General features: G+C 36.5%; 1 protein-coding gene across 3 annotated transcripts in view; it reads right to left on the bottom strand.

Annotated features, from left to right (window-relative positions):
- The window catches only part of LOC106068623 (mucin-5AC-like), a 38,065-nt gene extending 27,116 nt beyond the window's left edge, over positions 1–10,949 (bottom strand). For all 3 annotated transcript variants that reach the window (XM_056004410.1, XM_056004412.1, XM_056004411.1), the window contains exon 1: positions 10,811–10,949. The gene's annotated coding sequence lies outside the window, so the exon portion shown is untranslated. The remainder of the gene's footprint in view (positions 1–10,810) is intronic.
- Positions 10,950–14,052: the final 3,103 nt, after the last annotated feature.

The following is a 14,052-nucleotide window of genomic DNA, read 5'->3' as shown; positions in this document are numbered from 1 at the left end:
AGACCTTCTATATTGAATGGCCTCGGTTGAATCAGTAAAAATCAATAGAAAGTAAGCGCAAACTTTTCGAAGCTTACGATGAAAGAACTACGTCTGGTAATCACTAAGAAGATCCTCAGTAAAGACAAAGACTCTATCGCTGCCTCTCGCTTTTGTAACAACATATTAGCTTATTAAACGTTTAATTCAAACGTAAACAGATTTGAACAGTATGACGCCGGACAACATTAGCGGCAACCTCAACAAAAGTATTAGAAAACAACCAAATATTAAAAAAAAATACCTTTAAAAACAAAGCTTATGTCAAGGGAAGAACTCCACACTTACTATTTAATATGTCAATAATGTAGAAGTAATTTCCCTTTTTTGAAATCAAAATACAATAATTGAATAGCAATAATGATTAATTGGTTATTTTTTTTAAAAAATGATTCACGTATTGTTACAATAAATAAATGTTTCGCGTTTCAAGTTAATCCGAGAAAGGCTGCGGAAGAAATAACGACATTACCTTTACCTATCCCTTAGTCTATTGGACCGTTGGGGCACCATGCAAGACTCTTCAACCATCTTTCTCCATTCGTCTCTGTCTTTTGCCTTAGTACCTTTTTCAATGACAGGCCAGTCCATTCTGAGAATTGAAACCTGCGTTTTTACCTGGCTGGGTGGACCACTTCGGGGGCCGATTTGAGTTTGTGTTTCCACACAAATTGTCTTTGTAACCTTTTTGTAACCTTTTTTAATCTTAGTATCATTTCTCTAAGTAAATTTCTGATTTCTGGTATATCGAAAGTTGTATCTTCTCTGTCTATATGCTGCAATTGTTTATTTTTTTGCCTTGTGTGTGTGTGTGTGTGTGATAATGGGGTTTACTTATCCTCTGGAAATAAATATGATTGATCTCTACTGCGGTACAAATACTCTATATTACAGTCTCCAGCTGGCATTTTCACTTTATCATAATGAATGATTTACCTGTAAACCTTAGATATAGACATTGAAGGTCTCTGGATACTTAACCTATAGAAGTGTAGTGGCATTTATATATACTAACTACTCCGCTGTAATTTCTACACCCTATATCCACCCACTCTACCCCCCCCCCTTTTCCCCGAACCTTCGCCCCAAACAAAAAGTCTTATCAAAGTGGCAACGCTGCGACGCAAACTCAGGTTCTAAATCAACTCAAGAGGCACAGGGGACAAAATCGATATCTGGCGGTGTGATTGAACACATTGTCTGAAAGTGTAGCAGAAGCGATATATTTATCTGTGCTGACACCAGGTCATGTTTAAACAGTCTTAATGAGGTCGTAGAATCCCTCACTTATAGCACAATGTTAAAGTACATGGGTGGTAATTTTTGGCTCTATTCTCTTACACCCCCTGACACTAGGGACGTTTTCACAAGAAAAATTGCAGAACAAATTGATCACAGTGGAATGGAGCTCATACGGTACTCATACCATTGTCTCACCGAGACCAAATCTTTATAAAAGGCCTGAACACTGCAACGTCACAGCGTGTGAGCATTTTAGACCAATAGCTCTTCGCCATGTCACAGATATAAACTGCCTACAGTTAGTGACGTTGCAGGCCAGTGTTCAGGCCTTCTATAATGAAAGGACTCGGTCTCACCCACCTCCTATCAATGTTCTGCAAATAGATGATTTAATTACACCAGTAGACAAATGAATAATGGAGTTTGGGATTCAATGAAATAGAAACATTTTTTGCTTCTTATAAGAACGAATGGTAGTGAAACCTATACTCAATCATTCTGAACAATTCAAAATATTTATTAATTATTGCATGTCAACTATGTAAAAGACGTTGGCCTGAATTATCGTATTTAAAATGTGATTGGTTGCAAAGAAAAAGACGAACGTGAGTGCATAAGATTTAGCAAACACAATATATCACAAGTGGAAGGCTTGTTGGTCGTGCCGTAGGTCATCACAAAGTTCAAGCGTTCGATCCCTGCCCGCTTCCAACCCCCGCTGTCATGCAGCAGGTTTGGTTTAGGTTGTAATAATTCTTCATTTCTTAAGGAACATCTAAACTAAAATGAAACACTCGACTTTGTAGTCATACGGCAGCTATGTGCCAGAATCAGCATCTTTATCTTAATTAAAACACATGACTAAATTTCTATACATTCTGAAAAGGAATCAGATTATGATTATAGCTTTTTTTTTTAAAGTTAAAGCACTCTTTGTTTTATTCATTAATAACTTTAATACCTATCATTAGCATGCACATTCATTACCTTTATACAATGCCTCTTTTCAGGTCGCACTTTCATGGGTGGACACGTTTATAGTCTCTAACGATTTTCCTAGAAATTTAACAGTTAATGTATATCGCTAGGTAAATAGCTGATAGTTGCTAGCTCTTTGAAAAACTCTAGTTTAACCGTCGGCCCTATTCATTCAAGAGTTAATGTTTAAGAAAATTTTGTACAACGTCTTCTAAGTATCTAAAGGCCTATCACTAAAATAATAATGGTCTAGAAGATTTATAAATTCGCTTAACCAGCGTATATTCCTGGGAAATGGAAGGGATAGAATAAGTGCAGAATCACAGTAGTGTAGCATTTATTACTTATTGAGAGCAAAGTAAAAACATTATCAGATCTATTGCAGGTGGAGGAAGAATTGCCTTTTTAATAAAAGTATTTTAAATATTATTCTTGTTAATATGTATATGTGTATTGAATTTGTGATTAAGTATATTGTGCTTATTTACATTTTTTCTTATGAAACACTTCCTGCATATTTATAATGTAATTTATTGTGACCACGTTTGCATACTATACGTACGGTGCTAATAACATTATATGTTCTAACATTGTCATCTTATATTTAGTTTTTGGTATCTATGGTATTTATGTATATGTATATTTATTGAAAAAAAACAACAACACTATATTAAATTCAATTTAATATATGTTTTTTAGCCTTTTTAGGAGAAGATTGAATAAGATGTATTCGTTGACAAAATCTGTATTTTTGTAATATTTTTTTTATATATTTTTGTTCTGTATTAAGATTGATTGTCTTCCTTGTTTAATCTCTGAGAAAGACTTCAGTCTACTCTAAGTCAAGATCTGCTTTGATTTACTTCATTCTATAAAACATGCCGTGAAATGCTGTCATTTAGGGATTCAAATGCAAGACTGTAAATCAATGCCTTTGTTCGCTTAGTTTTGTACAAGTCATGTTCAGTTGAAACAAATATCTTCTAAGTGTCACATCAATACAGCCTATAGTGCAGCAACATAAGGATTTCTTTTTGTCGCTTTCAAATAATTTCTATTCCATTTAGATACGTAGCTTAAACATTTTCTTATTGGACTGTAAGCAAGTTTTATTAGTTCAGTGTATTTAACTGATAGCTATGTAATCTTTGGACTAGAAGACAAGCTTTATTATTACTGTTATTATAAATAGTGTATTTCAAAAGCTGGACTTTATATTTTGATTTCGTTTTTTTGTGTGTTTATTTCTTACTCTTTCAGTTAAAAATGTAAGTGGTTTGATTTATATGTATGTATGTAGGCTTCTATATTTACATTTTATTTTATAGTAACATTAGAAGTGGTAACAAGAATATTAATTTATTCATCAGTTCAAAAAATGTATTAAGATTAGTCACACAATCTTGCTATTCATATTTACATTGCAGTAGATTGTGATAGTAAAAAAAATAAAAAGAAAGAAGAAATAAGAATGATTAAAAACAGGTATAGAAGATTATCCATTAATTTGACTCAACATAAAAAAGAAAGGGAAATTAAATTTCGTTGTTTTTATGACCGAAGATTAACAAAGGTGTTCTATGACCAACCGTTTGTACTGTACAAAAATGCCCTATTACCGTCAGGGTTTTGTGGACTATATGAAATGTACTCGTTTTCAGATCTTGCGATATCTAGGGCAGATGATTTAAAGTTCCTCTGATTTTATGTCTCCGACTTAACAAAGGTATCATGTTAATGTTTTACATTTTTCGAATGTTCCTTCAGATTTGAACAGAATGAGATCCTAGCCTGATCATCCCGCAGAATGGGGGGGGGGGAGATGGCCGCGAGCAGGATTCGAACCCTGGACCATCGTGACCATCGAACGACAGTCTAGACACGCACACCACAAGACCGACCTATTTTACTTAACAAAACCACTGTCAGATACCCATTAAAGTTAGTTTAAAATATCGAAGCTCTAAATCTCAGTGTTAAACGAGATGGAAACCCGAGACCCCTGTGTCCATTAGAAAATCTCGAGAGTAAAATTCAAAGTTGTTGTAAAGGAACTTAAGAGGTATACGTCTGCCACGTCATGCTCACCTGTGGATGTTGTTGACAGTTGGGTGACACTGAAATGTTTGCTCTTTCTGATTTCAAATTTTACAATGAGGTGATGGGCCGTGGCAGAAGAGGCGCAGTGGTAATGACAAGGGATTTCTAATTTCGGAATCTTTAGGACGCCTCTGAGACTACCCAGCTCCTATGGGTACATGGCATTAGTTGGGAAAAATAAAGGTGCTTGGTCTTTATGCCGGCCACATGACACCATGGGACACAGAAACAAATATTTATATCGTCTGCCCTATAGACGGCATGGTCTGGAAAGTCGTTTCAATGCTTCCGGGTTCGAACTCTGCTCGCCACTATCGACCGCCAAGCTAGGGGAGATATGCGCTAGGATTTAATAATCTTCATTTCTGAAGGAAACATCCTGACATGTAATACTAACAAAACAAACATTTTGCTTTTGTGTATTTTGTATTCTTTAAAAATTAATTTTTGGACCTTTACTAGTGAAAGGGACTTTATATAAGGCAATGATCAGCCATCTTGCTATTTTAGTTCATTAGTAATAGTCAACACTGTGGACTCATCTGTCTAATTTACATATTTAAATTGCTATTTTAGAAAGCACACTGAGCAATAAAGCATTGATGTGTTATTCTGGTTACTAAGAGAACTACATGCACTAGTATCTGGATTTAGTTGTTCAATTTAGGATTAGAAAGAATTTAGCTTCAATATTTCTATATTTTTTTCAACATTGTGATATATGTTTTCTTTCACTGTGCCTGTGTAAAATGTATTTTTCAATAATGGGATGTGGTTATCATTCTTCGTTATGACATTTGGATTATAGGAAGCAGAGGTCGAGCTACAGTGTTGTAACGCATGATTTATCAATGAGACGTGTCATAGTATATGAACATTTTGAGAATAAATATTCGTCTATGAAATGAAGCCGCCTTGAACCATGATTCTAATCGTCGTCACTCATACGCTCCTCAAAAAGGCGACACACAATGGATACATGTATGAAGAGGTTAGTGTTTTGTGTTTAACCACGTACTTCCTTATGTTGCCCCATTACGTAGCGGACATCGACTTTACCTGTTTTTTTTCAGCCACGCAAAATTCTGCGAGAATACGCTGTGGCTAGCACAATGATCAAATGCTTCAACTTTCCATGTCTGGAGTATGGTTCCTAATACTGATTAAGCTTCAAAAGTATTGAGCCTAAAATCTTTAACTAGACAGCCGAACATCTGATCTCTCATCTGTTACTTTTTACCTTCTACGGTAAGATTTAATAATAACATCACAGTTTGTGAGTCTAAGCCTTTTTTGTCTTTCTATTTAGACTTGTTAAACATGTTAAACTTATTAAACAAATAAAATAAAATAAAATCAAAAGCTTATTTTAAGCGTACGTACTTGTATCAATTAGTTTGGATCAGTCATGTAATAAAATTTGTATTGGATCTATACTAACAATAACAAAAAAAAATAATAAAATGATTTAAAAAAAAAACGATCTGAATTCGAACTTGTGGGTCAAAGCCTTCTCAGGCTTCTAAAGTCAACGCGTCAACCACTCTACTAGCGAGGAGTCAATGAAAATGAAAGATTGTATCAGTTCAACGCGTCAACCACCCTACTAGCGAGGAGTCTATGAAAATGAAAGATTGTATCAATTCAACGCGTCAACCACCCTACTAGCGAGGAGCCTATGAAAATGAAAGATTGTATCATTTCAACGCGTCAACCACCCTACTAGCGAGGAGTCTATGAAAATGAAAGATTGTATCAGTTCAACGCGTCAACCACCCTACTAGCGAGGAGCCTATGAAAATGAAAGATTGTATCAGTTCAACGCGTCAACCACCCTACTAGCGAGGAGTCTATGAAAATGAAAGATTGTATCAGTTCAACGCGTCAACCACCCTACTAGCGAGGAGCCTATGAAAATGAAAGATTGTATCAGTTCAACGCGTCAACCACCCTACTAGCGAGGAGCCTATGAAAATGAAAGATTGTATCAGTTCAACGCGTCAACCACCCTACTAGCGAGGAGTCTATGAAAATGAAAGATTGTATCAGTTCAACGCGTCAACCACCCTACTAGCGAGGAGCCTATGAAAATGAAAGATTGTATCAGTTCAACGCGTCAACCACCCTACTAGCGAGGAGTCTATGAAAATGAAAGATTGTATCAATTCAACGCGTCAACCACCCTACTAGCGAGGAGCCTATGAAAATGAAAGATTGTATCAGTTCAACGCGTCAACCACCCTACTAGCGAGGAGTCTATGAAAATGAAAGATTGTATCAGTTCAACGCGTCAACCACCCTACTAGCGAGGAGTCTATGAAAATGAAAGATTGTATAATTATCTATCTCATGTTTGTGTTCACTAAGCCTGAAACGGCAGCCTAATGTAAGGGAACTAATTTCGCTTACATCACCACTTCGGTTAACTACTATTTCTTTCCCTTGTTTGAGATAACAAAGTAATTAATTACCAATATTTAATACACTTTTTTTATTGATTCTTGTGTTGTCAGGCAAAAGAAATAATTGTGCGAAATTTCAGTTTGATCCAAGATTGGTTGTCGTAGAAATAACTTATACGTACAAACTTTTGGCCAGACAGACAGACACAGACAGACAGATAGAAAGAGTGCGTTGATATAAGCTTTGTAAAAAAGTATTCATATACGATTGTATTAAAATATCTGTCAACTATTTTAACAGTGAATAGTTGAGAACCGCTCCCCACATATACTGTTACTTTATAATGTGTATACTAAGCTCAAAGCCTAATAGTCAGATACAATCTGCATGTCAGAAGTTAAAAGACGGGCTTCATTATTTAATGTTTCCTAGCATGGAACTTGGGCGGAGACATCCTGGAACTAATGGGAACTCTATCGATCAATACCTGCAAAAAAAAGGGTGAATCGATAGCCATCAATGTTATCAGCAGAGCAAACAGGTAGCGTGCCGGTACACTGGTCGTTTGACAAAACAGTGCTTGCGTGTTTCAAAATGTTTAAATTTACATGACATTGACAGGAGGTACTTAGACCTCAAAAAAAAAAAAACTCCCATCAAAAGCTGTCGATTGTATGAAGTGTTTGCCTCTAACGAACTGATTACAGTCACTTCGATATTAGCACAGTGGACGCCTGGCAAATCTTGAGTCTAATATTAGTGGGTTTACAAAAATGACGTCTAGAGTAGAGGCGAACAGAAACCTTATGTTTTGGTGACGTTTACATTTAGTGTGGGTTGAAAGCTAAAATGAAATTACATTTTCTTCCACTGTACTGAAACGTTTTCCAGATATTCAATTAGAAAATAAATTATTTAAAACCTCCTGCAGGATGGTATTTAGGGCCCAAAATGGTAAAACTCATAAAGGACAATCCAAAAGCATATTAAAATTGCTAGGTTGGGTCTAGGAAGGGAAATTAAAAATACAATTTATTAAAATTAGCTTTCGTGGGAATGGCGTCGCTGGGAGATTCAGCAGACGATCTATTGCTAAGAGTTTTGAGTTTTTTGGCACATCGGCACACTTTAGGCCATGTCGTGCCCGTAATCCCTAAAAGGTTACTCTCCCTTCATACCACATAATTGCTAAGTGTCAAGCCCGTTTAAGAGTGTAATCCGATATTGTAATGACAAAGGAAGTGTTAGTACGACTACAGTTCCATATTCCCCCCTCCCCCTATACACTGAATAAAAATATCATTTTAAAAAGTTTTATACATCTTCATATTTCTCATTCATATATTTTTTGTCTTTCCTAGAGAGTCAGCAGAAAGCAATCTTCTTTATTATTAAGTATTTAGTAAAGTAGGGGGCGCGGTGGCTCAGTAATTAAGCGTTGGCTTCCGAACCTGGGATTCTGGGTTCGAATCTTGGTGAAGACTGGGATTTTGAATTTCGGGATTTTTAGGGCGCCCCTAAGTCCACCCAACTCTAATGGGTACCTGACTTAAGTTGGGGGAAAGTAAAGGTGGTTGGTCGTTGTGCTGGCTACATGACACCGTGCTCGTTAACCGTTGACCACAGAAACAGATGACCTTAACATCATCTGCCTCATTGATCGCAAAGTCTGAAAGGGAAACTTTACACTTTTGTTATTTAGTAAAGTATTTAGTGGTTTGTATGAGACTAATCAACCAATGAGATAATAGATCTGTAAATGTTTATACACACCCACGCGCAAGCACGTATACACACATACTTACACACACCAAGACTGGCCTTAGATAATTATAGGCCCTAGGCAAAGTGACTTTGTTGGCCCAAATGAAATAGAACAAAAAATTGTTAAAACTTAGAGTACTCCAACAATAACTTTGGGCACATGTTTCGCGATATATTCCCTAAAGAAATTGTCCTGTGCGAGGCCCCCACAAATCGGAGGCCATAGGCGGTTGCCTAGTTTGCGTAGGCGGCCCTTCACACACATTAATATACATGAACATCTTCTATATTATAAAGTAGAATGTGAGGGGTATGTATGTATGTATGTTACTTATAGACATCAAAACCGCTTGACCAATCTTGATAAAACTAGGCAGGAATGTTCCTTGGGTACCAACTTAGACCTTAGTGAATGTATTGTAGCCCTAAAACAAATGTAAGACCCTCAAAAAAAAAAAAGTTGTCCGACTCTATTACAGCTATAGTATTTTATGGATCTAGGCCATGTCTACAATGTTGACATGAGAAAAGATAGAAAGGATTTAGACCTAGATCTAATTTTAAGAAATACACTTTGCGAAGATAGTTTTTTACTTTGACACATGAAAAGACAAAAGAAGATTCATTGATTTCATTATATAATAAAATTAACCTTCGATTTTGTGTTTCGAAAGCATTTTTTACATAAATTAGTTCCTTATATCTGTGACTACAGATTTCCTGACGAACATTCTTTCATAGCCTACCGTAATGAATCACGTACTAAATATTAATTCGTTTAATTGTTTACTTTATAATCCCATCCCTAGATCTAAAACTCTAATTCAACTCTAAGATGATAAAACTTCTCTTCGCACAGATAGTCTTATACTTTAACACATAAACATATTAATTAAAGTCCATTCATTTCATATTTTGATCAAATAAACATTCAAATTTGGTTTTCTAAAGCTACATTCGTTTACGAAAGCTGCGAAGCCGAGTTAAAGGCCTAGATCTATATTCATTCATGAATCGCGTACTAAAAATTATTTCGTTTTATTGTTACTTTATAATCCCATCCCTAGATCTAAAACTCTAATTCAACACTAAGATGATAAAACTTCTCTTCGCACATATAGTCTTATACTTTAACACATAAACATATTAATTAAAGTCCATTCATTTCATATTTTGATCAAATAAACATTCAAATTTGGTTTTCTAAAGCTACATTCATCTACGAAAGCTGCGAAGCGGAGTTGAGATAGGCCTAGATCTATATTCATTCATGACTCGCGTACTAAAAATTATTTCGTTTAATTGTTCACTTTATAATCCCATTTATTTAACAAAGCTATCGCTCTTTTCGTTTTTAATAGATAAGAATGTATCGACTTTGGGTAAACCATTTTCGCAAAACTAATTTTATTTTCGTAGCGAAAGAGAAATAACGTGAAAGGATCATTAGCTACGTTTAACATACATCTAAATCCAATCCACTAGATTATTCAAAAGCAAATGTTTTAATTTAAAAAAAAAATGGATTTAAGCCTATTAGCTATTTTTACATTGACACATTCGCTTTAGCCTACTTATTACATTATTATTTCGTTTAATTGTTTACAAAACACTCTCAGTGACTATATCGAAAGTAATGCGCAAATAAAGACCTGCGGGTCGCGGGTAACATATGTCTAGTAGAAATATAAACATGAACGAACACTCATACGGGATGAGATTTCCGCGCTGCCTTTTGCTCTCAATAAATCCTGATCAATCAACAGAATCAGAGTCACATAGAAATGTGTTTGTCGTCATCAGAGATTTGAACTCCCGCCCCTTTGTTTTTAACTTTCTTGCCTGCTCAGGCAACATGGCTTTTATTACATGAATTAGTTTTTAATGTGAACAAAAAACTCATTTGTTACGCAGGCACATTTATATATAGTTGTACGTTTTATCAAATCTCACCCGTAATAATTGAATATAATTTTATATGCATATATATATTTATCCATATTCATGTAATTACATGATGGCTATTTCGTTCAGGATGTCATCAGATAATAGAACGGGCAGCATGAATCAGACTTAAAAATAAAGCTTAACGTTAGATTACATGGACTATGATGGACAGCCAAACAAAGTTGGAGATAATTATAAATGACAGATATCCTCGACCGATAAGATAACATGAAATATAAATATATGAAAATGAAGAAAAAGAATTGGTTTAAAGAGCAAGGAAAGAATTTAAAGAATTAAAACTTTTGAATCCACAATTTTAAGTATTACTTCTTACCTTCTTTTCACCTCCAAAGACGAACTCCTGAACACAAAGAATACGCCTAACTACAAGACGCAGTGGAATTTGAAAATTGGAAGTGAATTGCTGTCTGTGCTATTATCTCCCCTGCTACCGTAAACATTCGTCTTGTTGTGAACTATTGGTTTCTTGTAAAAGCCGGCATGTGTTGATATGCTAGGCGCTTTTATTCTTGGGTCGCTGCTACAGTGGCAAACACAAAAGAAACTGCTAACCTTGCGTATAGATTCGATAGCTGACACCACACGGCAGCCCCCACAACAATGCTGTGGCTCGGGCTAAGACAATAAACCAATAAATGATTCATAACATGCGTCGACAAGGACAAATCCATTGATGTGTTGCGGTGACCATCAGATATAGGATATTGATTCCTTCAGACCTAGACGACCATTGGAAGTACACTTCCACATAAAACTTAACATTCTCCTTAGAAACGACACCTGCGTACTTGACCACACATATTTCTCCACGTATATTTGGCCATCCATGTTGCACTAGTCAGAGTGGAATGCATAGACCGACACACACATTGTAATAGTTGAATGAAATACTGTAGCTATGCGAGGTTATCACCTGATTTACTGTGAAGGTATCACCTAATGATTTACTATGAAGTTACCATCAGATTTATTGTTAAAATATCATTTACCGATTTACTGCAAAGTTATCATTAACTGATTTACTGCGAAGTTATCATCTACTGATTTACAGCGAAGTTATCATCTACTGATTTACTGCTAATACATTATTTACCGATTTACTTAGAAGTTATCATCTAATGATTTACTTCGAAATCATCATCTACTGACTTACCGTGAAATTATCATCTAATGATTTACTGCGCAGCTATCATCTACTGATTGACTACGAAATGAACATCTACTGATTTACTGCGCAGCTATCATCTACTAAATGACTACGAAATGAACATCTACTGATTGACTACGAAATGAACATCTACTGATTGACTACGAAATGAACATCTACTGATTGACTACGAAATGAACATCTACTGATTGACTACGAAATGAACATCTACTGATTGACTACGAAATGAACATCTACTGATTGACTACGAAATGAACATCTACTGATTGACTACGAAATGAACATCTACTGATTGACTACGAAATGAACATCTACTGATTGACTACGAAATGAACATCTACTGATTGACTACGAAATGAACATCTACTGATTGACTACGAAATGAACATCTACTGATTGACTACGAAATGAACATCTACTGATTGACTACGAAATGAACATCTACTGATTGACTACGAAATGAACATCTACTGATTGACTACGAAATGAACATCTACTGATTGACTACGAAATGAACATCTACTGATTGACTACGAAATGAACATCTACTGATTGACTACGAAATGAACATCTACTGATTGACTACGAAATGAACATCTACTGATTGACTACGAAATGAACATCTACTGATTGACTACGAAATGAACATCTACTGATTGACTACGAAATGAACATCTACTCATTGACTACGAAATGAACATCTACTCATTGACTACGAAATGAACATCTACTCATTGACTACGAAATAAACATCTACTGATTTACTGTCTTTTAAATACCTTGCTAAAATATATTTTAAACTCCAAACACTCTTTGTAAAAGACAAGTACAGTACTTGACTTATATTAACTATCACATTTAAATAAGTCTATTTAAAAGCTCACTCTAGCCCTAATACACATCTAGTCCAAAGAATTTCTTTTTTTTAAAGCTGTTCAAATACCATAGCTAAACAGAAACATAGTAGGCGATTGATTTCTCTCCCCAGGCTCATGGTATATGAATGCCGATATTGATAGTAAATAAATCAATATTATCAATTAGAAGTCTGTGTAGCGATTTGGTGATGTGTTTTAAAAATAAGGTTTAATGTTTGGGACTTTAAAACTAAGAACACACGTGAAGACCGAAGTAAATTTAGAATAGAGAAAACACATTTCAATTCGGGCATGAACGTCAGGAGTCATTTGTAGTGTTGTTGTTAAGCGCACCAAAGAAGGGCGCACTAACATAAGCAGGCTGATGTCAGCAGTAACATAGCAGGCTGATGTCAGCAGTAACATAGCAGGCTGATGTCAGCAGTAACATAGCAGGCGGATGTCAGCAGTAACATAGCAGGCTGATGTCAGCAATAACATAGCAGGCTGATGTCAGCAGTAACATAGCAGGCTGGTGTCAGCAGTAACATAGCAGGCTGATGTCAGCAGTAACATAGCAGGCTGGTGTCAGCAGTAACATAGCAGGCTGATGTCAGCAGTAACATAGCAGGCTGGTGTCAGCAGTAACATAGCAGGCTGATGTCAGCAGTAACATAGCAGGCTGATGTCAGCAGTAACATAGCAGGCTGATGTCAGCAGTAACATAGCAGGCTGGTGTCAGCAGTAACATAGCAGGCTGGTGTCAGCAGTAACATAGCAGGCTGATGTCAGCAGTAACATAGCAGGCTGATGTCAGCAGTAACATAGCAGGCTGGTGTCAGCAGTAACATAGCAGGCTGATGTCAGCAGTAACATAGCAGGCTGGTGTCAGCAGTAACATAGCAGGCTGGTGTCAGCAGTAACATAGCAGGCTGATGTCAGCAGTAACATAGCAGGCTGGTGTCAGCAGTAACATAGCAGGCTGATGTCAGCAGTAACATAGCAGGCTGGTGTCGGCAGTAACATAGCAGGCTGGTGTCAGCAGTAACATAGCAGGCTGGTGTCAGCAGTAACATAGCAGGCTGATGTCAGCAGTAACATAGCAGGCTGGTGTCAGCAGTAACATAGCAGGCTGGTGTCAGCAGTAACATAGCAGGCTGATGTCAGCAGTAACATAGCAGGCTGGTGTCAGCAGTAACATAGCAGGCTGATGTCAGCAGTAACATAGCAGGCTGGTGTCAGCAGTAACATAGCAGGCTGGTGTCAGCAGTAACATAGCAGGCTGATGTCAGCAGTAACATAGCAGGCTGGTGTCAGCAGTAACATAGCAGGCTGATGTCAGCAGTAACATAGCAGGCTGGTGTCAGCAGTAACATAGCAGGCTGGTGTCAGCAGTAACATATCAGGCTGATGTCAGCAGTAACATAGCAGGCGGATGTCAGCAGTAACATAGCAGGCTGATGTAAGCAGTAACATAGCAGGCGGATGTCAGCAGTAACATAGCAGGCTGATGTCAGCAGTAACATAGCA

The sequence above is a fragment of the Biomphalaria glabrata genome, chromosome 11, assembly GCF_947242115.1.
Source record: "Biomphalaria glabrata chromosome 11, xgBioGlab47.1, whole genome shotgun sequence".
Taxonomy (NCBI): Eukaryota; Metazoa; Mollusca; class Gastropoda; family Planorbidae; genus Biomphalaria; species Biomphalaria glabrata.
This window is presented reverse-complemented; position numbering and strand designations above follow the sequence as displayed.